Source organism: Amphiprion ocellaris, chromosome 15 (genome assembly GCF_022539595.1).
Source record: "Amphiprion ocellaris isolate individual 3 ecotype Okinawa chromosome 15, ASM2253959v1, whole genome shotgun sequence".
Taxonomy (NCBI): Eukaryota; Metazoa; Chordata; class Actinopteri; family Pomacentridae; genus Amphiprion; species Amphiprion ocellaris.
This window is the reverse complement of record NC_072780.1, coordinates 11,971,774-11,978,735: the sequence shown is the minus strand read 5'-3', so window position 1 is coordinate 11,978,735 and position 6,962 is coordinate 11,971,774. Positions and strand designations below refer to the sequence as shown.

Sequence of the window (6,962 nt, the reverse complement as noted above, 5' to 3'; positions counted from 1 at the left end):
ACATGTTTCAAAAATGGCATTTTTTTTCGACATAGTATAGTAAGGCGTTTTTTTTTGTGCCACAATTCATGATGATTTTTTTTTTCAAAGAAAACCTTTCTGGAGTGTTTTTCACGGCCTCCTGTACATTATTTCTTCATATGGCACATTTTTACAACATGTTTGAAAAATGGCATTTTTTTTCGACATAGTATAGTAAGGCATTTTTTTTGCGCCAAAATTCATGATGATTTTTTTTTTCAAAGAAAACCTTTCTGGAGTGTTTTTCACGGCCTCCTGTACATTATTTCTTCATATGGCACGTTTTTACAACATGTTGAAAAATCAAATTTTTTTTTCGACATAGTATAGTAAGGCATTTTTTTTGCGCCAAAATTCATGATGATTTTTTTTTCAAAGAAAACCTTTCTGGAGTGTTTTTAACGCCCTCCATTACATTATTTCATCATATGGCACGTTTTTACAACATGTTGAAAAATCGCTTTTTTTTGTCGACCTAGTATAGTAAGGCGTTTTTTTTGCACCAAATTTCATGATTTTTTTTTTTCAAAGAAAACCGTTCTGGAGTGTTTTTCATGGCCTCCTGTACATTATTTCTTCATATGGCACGTTTTTACAACTTGTTGAAAAATCACATTTTTTTTTCGACATAGTATAGTAAGGCGTTTTTTTTTTTGCGCCAAAATTCATGAATTTAAAAAAAAAAAAAAAAAACCTTTCTGGAGTGTTTTTCACGGCCTCCTTTACATTATTTCATCATATGACACGTTTTTACAACATGTTTGAAAAATGGCATTTTTTTTCGACATAGTATAGTAAGGCATTTTTTTTGCGCCAAAATTCATGATGATTTTTTTTCAAAGAAAACCTTTCTGGAGTGTTTTTCACAGCCTCCTGTACATTATGTCTTCATATGGCACGTTTTTACAACTTGTTGAAAAATCACATTTTTTTTTCGACATAGTATAGTAAGGTGTTTTTTTTTTTGCGCCAAAATTCATGATTTTTTTTTTCAAAAAAAACTTTTCTGGAGTGTTTTTCACGGCCTCCTGTACATTATTTCTTCATATGGCACGTTTTTACAACTTGTTGAAAAATCACATTTTTTTTTCGACATAGTATAGTAAGGCGTTTTTTTTTTTGCGCCAAAATTCATGATTTTTTTTTTCAAAAAAAAACCTTTCTGGAGTGTTTTTCACGGCCTCCTTTACATTATTTCATCATATGGCACGTTTTTACATGTTGAAAAATCACATTTCTTTTTCAACATAGTATAGTAAGGCGTTTTTTTTGCGCCAAAATTCATGATGATTTTTTTTTTTCAAAGAAAACCTTTCTGGAGTGTTTTTCACGGCCTCCTGTACATTATTTCTTCATATGGCACGTTTTTACAACATGTTGAAAAATCAAATTTTTTTTTCGACATAGTATAGTAAGGCATTTTTTTTGCGCCAAAATTCATGATGATTTTTTTTTTCAAAGAAAACCTTTCTGGAGTGCTTTTCACAGCCTCCATTACATTATTTCATCATATGGCACGTTTTTACAACATGTTGAAAAATCGCTTTTTTTTGTCGACCTAGTATAGTAAGGCGTTTTTTTTGCACCAAATTTCATGATTTTTTTTTTCAAAGAAAACCGTTCTGGAGTGTTTTTCATGGCCTCCTGTACATTATTTCTTCATATGGCACGTTTTTACAACTTGTTGAAAAATCACATTTTTTTTTCGACATAGTATAGTAAGGCGTTTTTTTTTTTGCGCCAAAATTCATGATTTTTTTTTTCAAAAAAAAACCTTTCTGGAGTGTTTTTCACGGCCTTCTTTACATTATTTCATCATATGACACGTTTTTACAACATGTTTGAAAAATGGCATTTTTTTTCGACATAGTATAGTAAGGCGTTTTTTTTGCGCCAAAATTCATGATGATTTTTTTTCAAAGAAAACCTTTCTGGAGTGTTTTTCACAGCCTCCTGTACATTATTTCATCATATGGCACGTTTTTACAACATGTTTGAAAAATCGCTTTTTTTTTTTTTGACATAGTATAGTAAGGCGTTTTTTTGCGCCAAAATTCATGATGATTTTTTTTTTAAAAAAAAAAAACCTTTCTGGAGTGTTTTTCACGGCCTCCTTTACATTATTTCATCATATGACACGTTTTTACATGTTTCAAAAATGGCATTTTTTTTCGACATAGTATAGTAAGGCGTTTTTTTTTGTGCCACAATTCATGATGATTTTTTTTTTTCAAAGAAAACCTTTCTGGAGTGTTTTTCACGGCCTCCTGTACATTATTTCTTCATATGGCACGTTTTTACAACATGTTGAAAAATCACATTTTTTTTTCGACATAGTATAGTAAGGCGTTTTTTTTGCGCCAAATTTCATGATTTTTTTTTTTCAAAGAAAACCGTTCTGGAGTGTTTTTCATGGCCTCCTGTACATTATTTCTTCATATGGCACGTTTTTACAACTTGTTGAAAAATCACATTTTTTTTTCGACATAGTATAGTAAGGCGTTTTTTTTTTTGCGCCAAAATTCATGATTTAAAAAAAAAAAAAAAAAAAAACCTTTCTGGAGTGTTTTTCACGGCCTCCTTTACATTATTTCATCATATGGCACATTTTTACAACATGTTTGAAAAATGGCATTTTTTTTCGACATAGTATAGTAAGGCGTTTTTTTTGTGCCACAATTCATGATGATTTTTTTTTCAAAGAAAACCTTTCTGGAGTGTTTTTCACGGCCTCCTGTACATTATTTCTTCATATGGCACGTTTTTACAACTTGTTGAAAAATCACATTTTTTTTCAACATAGTATAGTAAGGCGTTTTTTTTTTTTGCGCCAAAATTCATGATTTTTTTTTTCAAAAAAAAAACCTTTCTGGAGTGTTTTTCACGGCCTCCTTTACATTATTTCATCATATGGCACGTTTTTACATGTTGAAAAATCACATTTCTTTTTCAACGTAGTATAGTAAGGCGTTTTTTTTGCGCCAAAATTCATGATGATTTTTTTTTCAAAGAAAACCTTTCTGGAGTGTTTTTCACAGCCTCCATTACATTATTTCATCATATGGCACGTTTTTACAACATGTTGAAAAATCGCTTTTTTTTGTCGATCTAGTATAGTAAGGCGTTTTTTTTGCACCAAATTTCATGATTTTTTTTTTTTTAAAGAAACCGTTCTGGAGTGTTTTTCATGGCCTCCTGTACATTATTTCTTCATATGGCACGTTTTTACAACTTTTTGAAAAATCACATTTTTTTTTCGACATAGTATAGTAAGGCGTTTTTTTTTTTGCGCCAAAATTCATGATTTTTTTTTTCAAAAAAAAAAACCTTTCTGGAGTGTTTTTCACGGCCTCCTTTACATTATTTCATCATATGACACGTTTTTACAACATGTTTGAAAAATGGCATTTTTTTTCGACATAGTATAGTAAGGCATTTTTTTTGCGCCAAAATTCATGATGATTTTTTTTCAAAGAAAACCTTTCTGGAGTGTTTTTCACAGCCTCCTGTACATTATGTCTTCATATGGCACGTTTTTACAACTTGTTGAAAAATCACATTTTTTTTTCGACATAGTATAGTAAGGCGTTTTTTTTTTTTTGCGCCAAAATTCATGATTTTTTTTTTCAAAAAAAACTTTTCTGGAGTGTTTTTCACGGCCTCCTTTACATTATTTCATCATATGACACGTTTTTACAACATGTTTGAAAAATGGCATTTTTTTTCGACATAGTATAGTAAGGCGTTTTTTTTTTGTGCCACAATTCATGATGATTTTTTTTTTCAAAGAAAACCTTTCTGGAGTGTTTTTCACGGCCTTCTGTACATTATTTCTTCATATGGCACGTTTTTACAACATGTTTGAAAAATCGCTTTTTTTTTTTTTGACATAGTATAGTAAGGCGTTTTTTTGCGCCAAAATTCATGATGATTTTTTTTTTCAAAGAAAACCTTTCTGGAGTGTTTTTCACATCCTCCTGTACATTATTTCTTCATATGGCACGTTTTTACAACAAGTTGAAAAATGTCATTTTTTTTCGACATAGTATAGTAAGGCGTTTTTTTTTTTTTTTTAGAGCGACATGCTATACGATGACGTTTTTTGGACGACATTCTATGCTATGGCGTTTTTTGGACCAAAGGACATACTATGTTTTTAGAGCGACATACTCTACCATGATGTTTTTTGGACGACATGCTATACTATGACGTTTTTTGGGTGACATGCTATACTATGACGTTTGTTGGGCGACACTCTATACTATAGGCTTTTTAAATTGACACATTACTATGACGTTTTTTTTGTTCTATTTTTTTTTGTTTTTTAGCAACATATTATAAGCATTTGAACAGTTTTAAAAATTACTATACTTTTACTTGTGCAATGAAATATTATTCTATGGCATTTTTTAGACGACATATACTCTGATGTTTTCTTGAAAAACATACTATTTTGACAATATACTGCATTCTGACATTTTTTGAACCACATATCATACATGACAATTTTAGGCAACATCCTATCATTTTGTACTTTTTCAACCACATAATAATCAGTTGGATTTTTTTGCCGACATACTATACTATGAACTACAGGCCATACTATGTTATTATTGAAAAGTATACTATACTTTGACATTTTCTGAACTACATCCTATACTATGGCGTTATACACAGAGTGCTTTGGTTACATGTTGATTTATAATCTAGATTTTTTTTCTGTTTTGTTTTTTGACGGGATTACCACAGACCTGACCATGAACACTGTTGACACCCACCTGAGGGAGACACTGCCTAAGATCTCAAGGCTGCTTGGTCGTGGTCTTTCTGGTCCTGCTCCAGAACGCCTTCATCAACTACATCTTCTTTTGAAGAGGCCCTCAGATGCTGCAATCTCTGACCTTAAGGAGAAACTGCTTCTTTCACTCTGTAACGAGACGGCGGTTATTTTAAAGACCCAGCTCCTGTCGGCTTTGAGTGAAAGTTTAACACCCATCAAAACAGAACTACAGACAGTTAAATCTGAGCTGTCGGTCAGTATTTCAAACATCAAGTTCGACCTGGCTGTCCTAAAGCACGCTGTGGGTGAAACGGAAACTTCACTCTCCACATCACCGACGACATCGTCACACTCCAAAGCAGAGACCTGTCTGCTGAGCTTTTAAAAGTGGACTATAAATGTGAAGAATGTGAGCAGCAGCAGACTGTGAGCGGCGGAACAGATGTGATCAGAAAGAAGTCATTTTCTTTTTTCTTTTCTTTCTGGTTGACTTGATGCTGTCAGATGCAGATGTTGGAGCTGATTCTGATCTTTCAGGATAAAAAGCTGCTTTTCCTTCACAGACTTTTCAGGAAATTATTCTCTCAGGTTTTCTCTGCTATTTATATTTTTATTATCTGTGATTATTTCATTATTTCTTTATTGTAAAAATAAAGTTTGAGGCATAAAGATTCATTTAGTTATTTTATTCCTGAAATCTTTGACGTAGCAGAACTAAACTTCCATTTTCCTTCTTGTACTTCTGATACTAGAACTAAACGTATCTTCAACACGGATCATCTGCTTTTAATGAATCAGCAGCAACATCACAACAACAAATGAGAGAATTTTAAACAAATTAATGAAACTGATGTCATTTAAAACTATCAGAGTCTGTTTTAGTGTCAAATTAAAGCTGATTACTGACAACTACCACATTAACGTTACTGTTTTAATCACATTTAAGTTTCCTGAACGTTACATTAATGTCAACCAGCCACAGTTTTATGAACTTAATGAGCCACATTACAGGAACACAACACACTTCAGCTGTTTACATGAAACTCAACACATTAGCTTGATGCTACGTTAGCTTTAATCAGGCTACCACTGAGCAGCTAGCTCGGTTAGCATCGCTAACATTAAAGCTAATATTTACTATGCTAACTTTCTTCTCTGGTCAACACACACTGAAACAAACTCCACCAACATCTGGAGTGCATGGCACACATTATATCTGACACCAAAGCTGCATATAAAGTGCATTAAAAGCGGCACCGATACGAAAATAAACATTTACTTACCAAACTATCAGAGTCCTTTCAGTGTCTGCTGGTAGAATCAGCCGAAGGTAGAAAACTGGTTGAAACAAGCAAACGGGCAGGAAAACTGTCTGTGTAAAATGTTCTGCTGCTCCATAAATAAATAAATAAACCAACAGTTATTATATCAGAATTAATCCAAACGAGGAGAGCAGATTCTCTGCTGCCTCCTCCATAGGACCTGTCAATCATTCCAAACCAGACTGTCAATCAAGTAGTCCCGCCCCCTGGCTTCCCAAAACTTTAACGCTCTATAAAAAAAATCAGTATTGATTTATTTTAAGATCGGCCACCTGATCTCTCATTTTGACCATGAAATTTCACGAAAAAAAATGTATATACAGTCTATGCACCGTACTCTGTTTGGCTCCACACTTGCTGATGACCACTTCCGGTCTCAGAAAATGAAAAAACGGAACTTTTTTTCGTTTCTGTCTCTTACTGATTTTACTTTCTTTTTATTCTAAATATAAAACGAAAATCAAAGCATTTTTTAAAAATCGCATATCCCTTTTTGATCATGAAAAAGAAAAACGCCTTGTATTTCAATTTTAGTTTTTGTATTTTAAAACGAAATTCAAATAACCACTTGTTTTTTGTTTTTCAATACCCGTTTCAGAACGGAAAATCCAATTACCAGATAAATACACGGACCCTTAAGGATATTTCATGTGTATATATTATATTTATATTCTAGATAGATAGATAGATAGATAGATAGATAGATAGATAGATAGATAGATAGATAGATAGATAGATAGATAGATAGATAGATAGATAGATAGATAGATAGATAGATAGATAGATAGTCAACATTGTTTTAAAGGAGATTGTCAACTTTTTAATTAATGCGGAAAACC

General features: G+C 32.3%; 1 long non-coding RNA gene across 1 annotated transcript in view; it reads right to left on the bottom strand.

The window, feature by feature from the left end:
• LOC129350712 (uncharacterized) overlaps positions 1-6,315 on the bottom strand; it is a 9,133-nt gene extending 2,818 nt beyond the window's left edge. The window contains exons 1-2 of the long non-coding RNA XR_008604195.1: positions 6,085-6,315; positions 4,800-4,948 (exon numbers count right to left, since the gene is read on the bottom strand). This is a non-coding gene — a long non-coding RNA (uncharacterized LOC129350712). The remainder of the gene's footprint in view (positions 1-4,799; positions 4,949-6,084) is intronic.
• Positions 6,316-6,962: the final 647 nt, after the last annotated feature.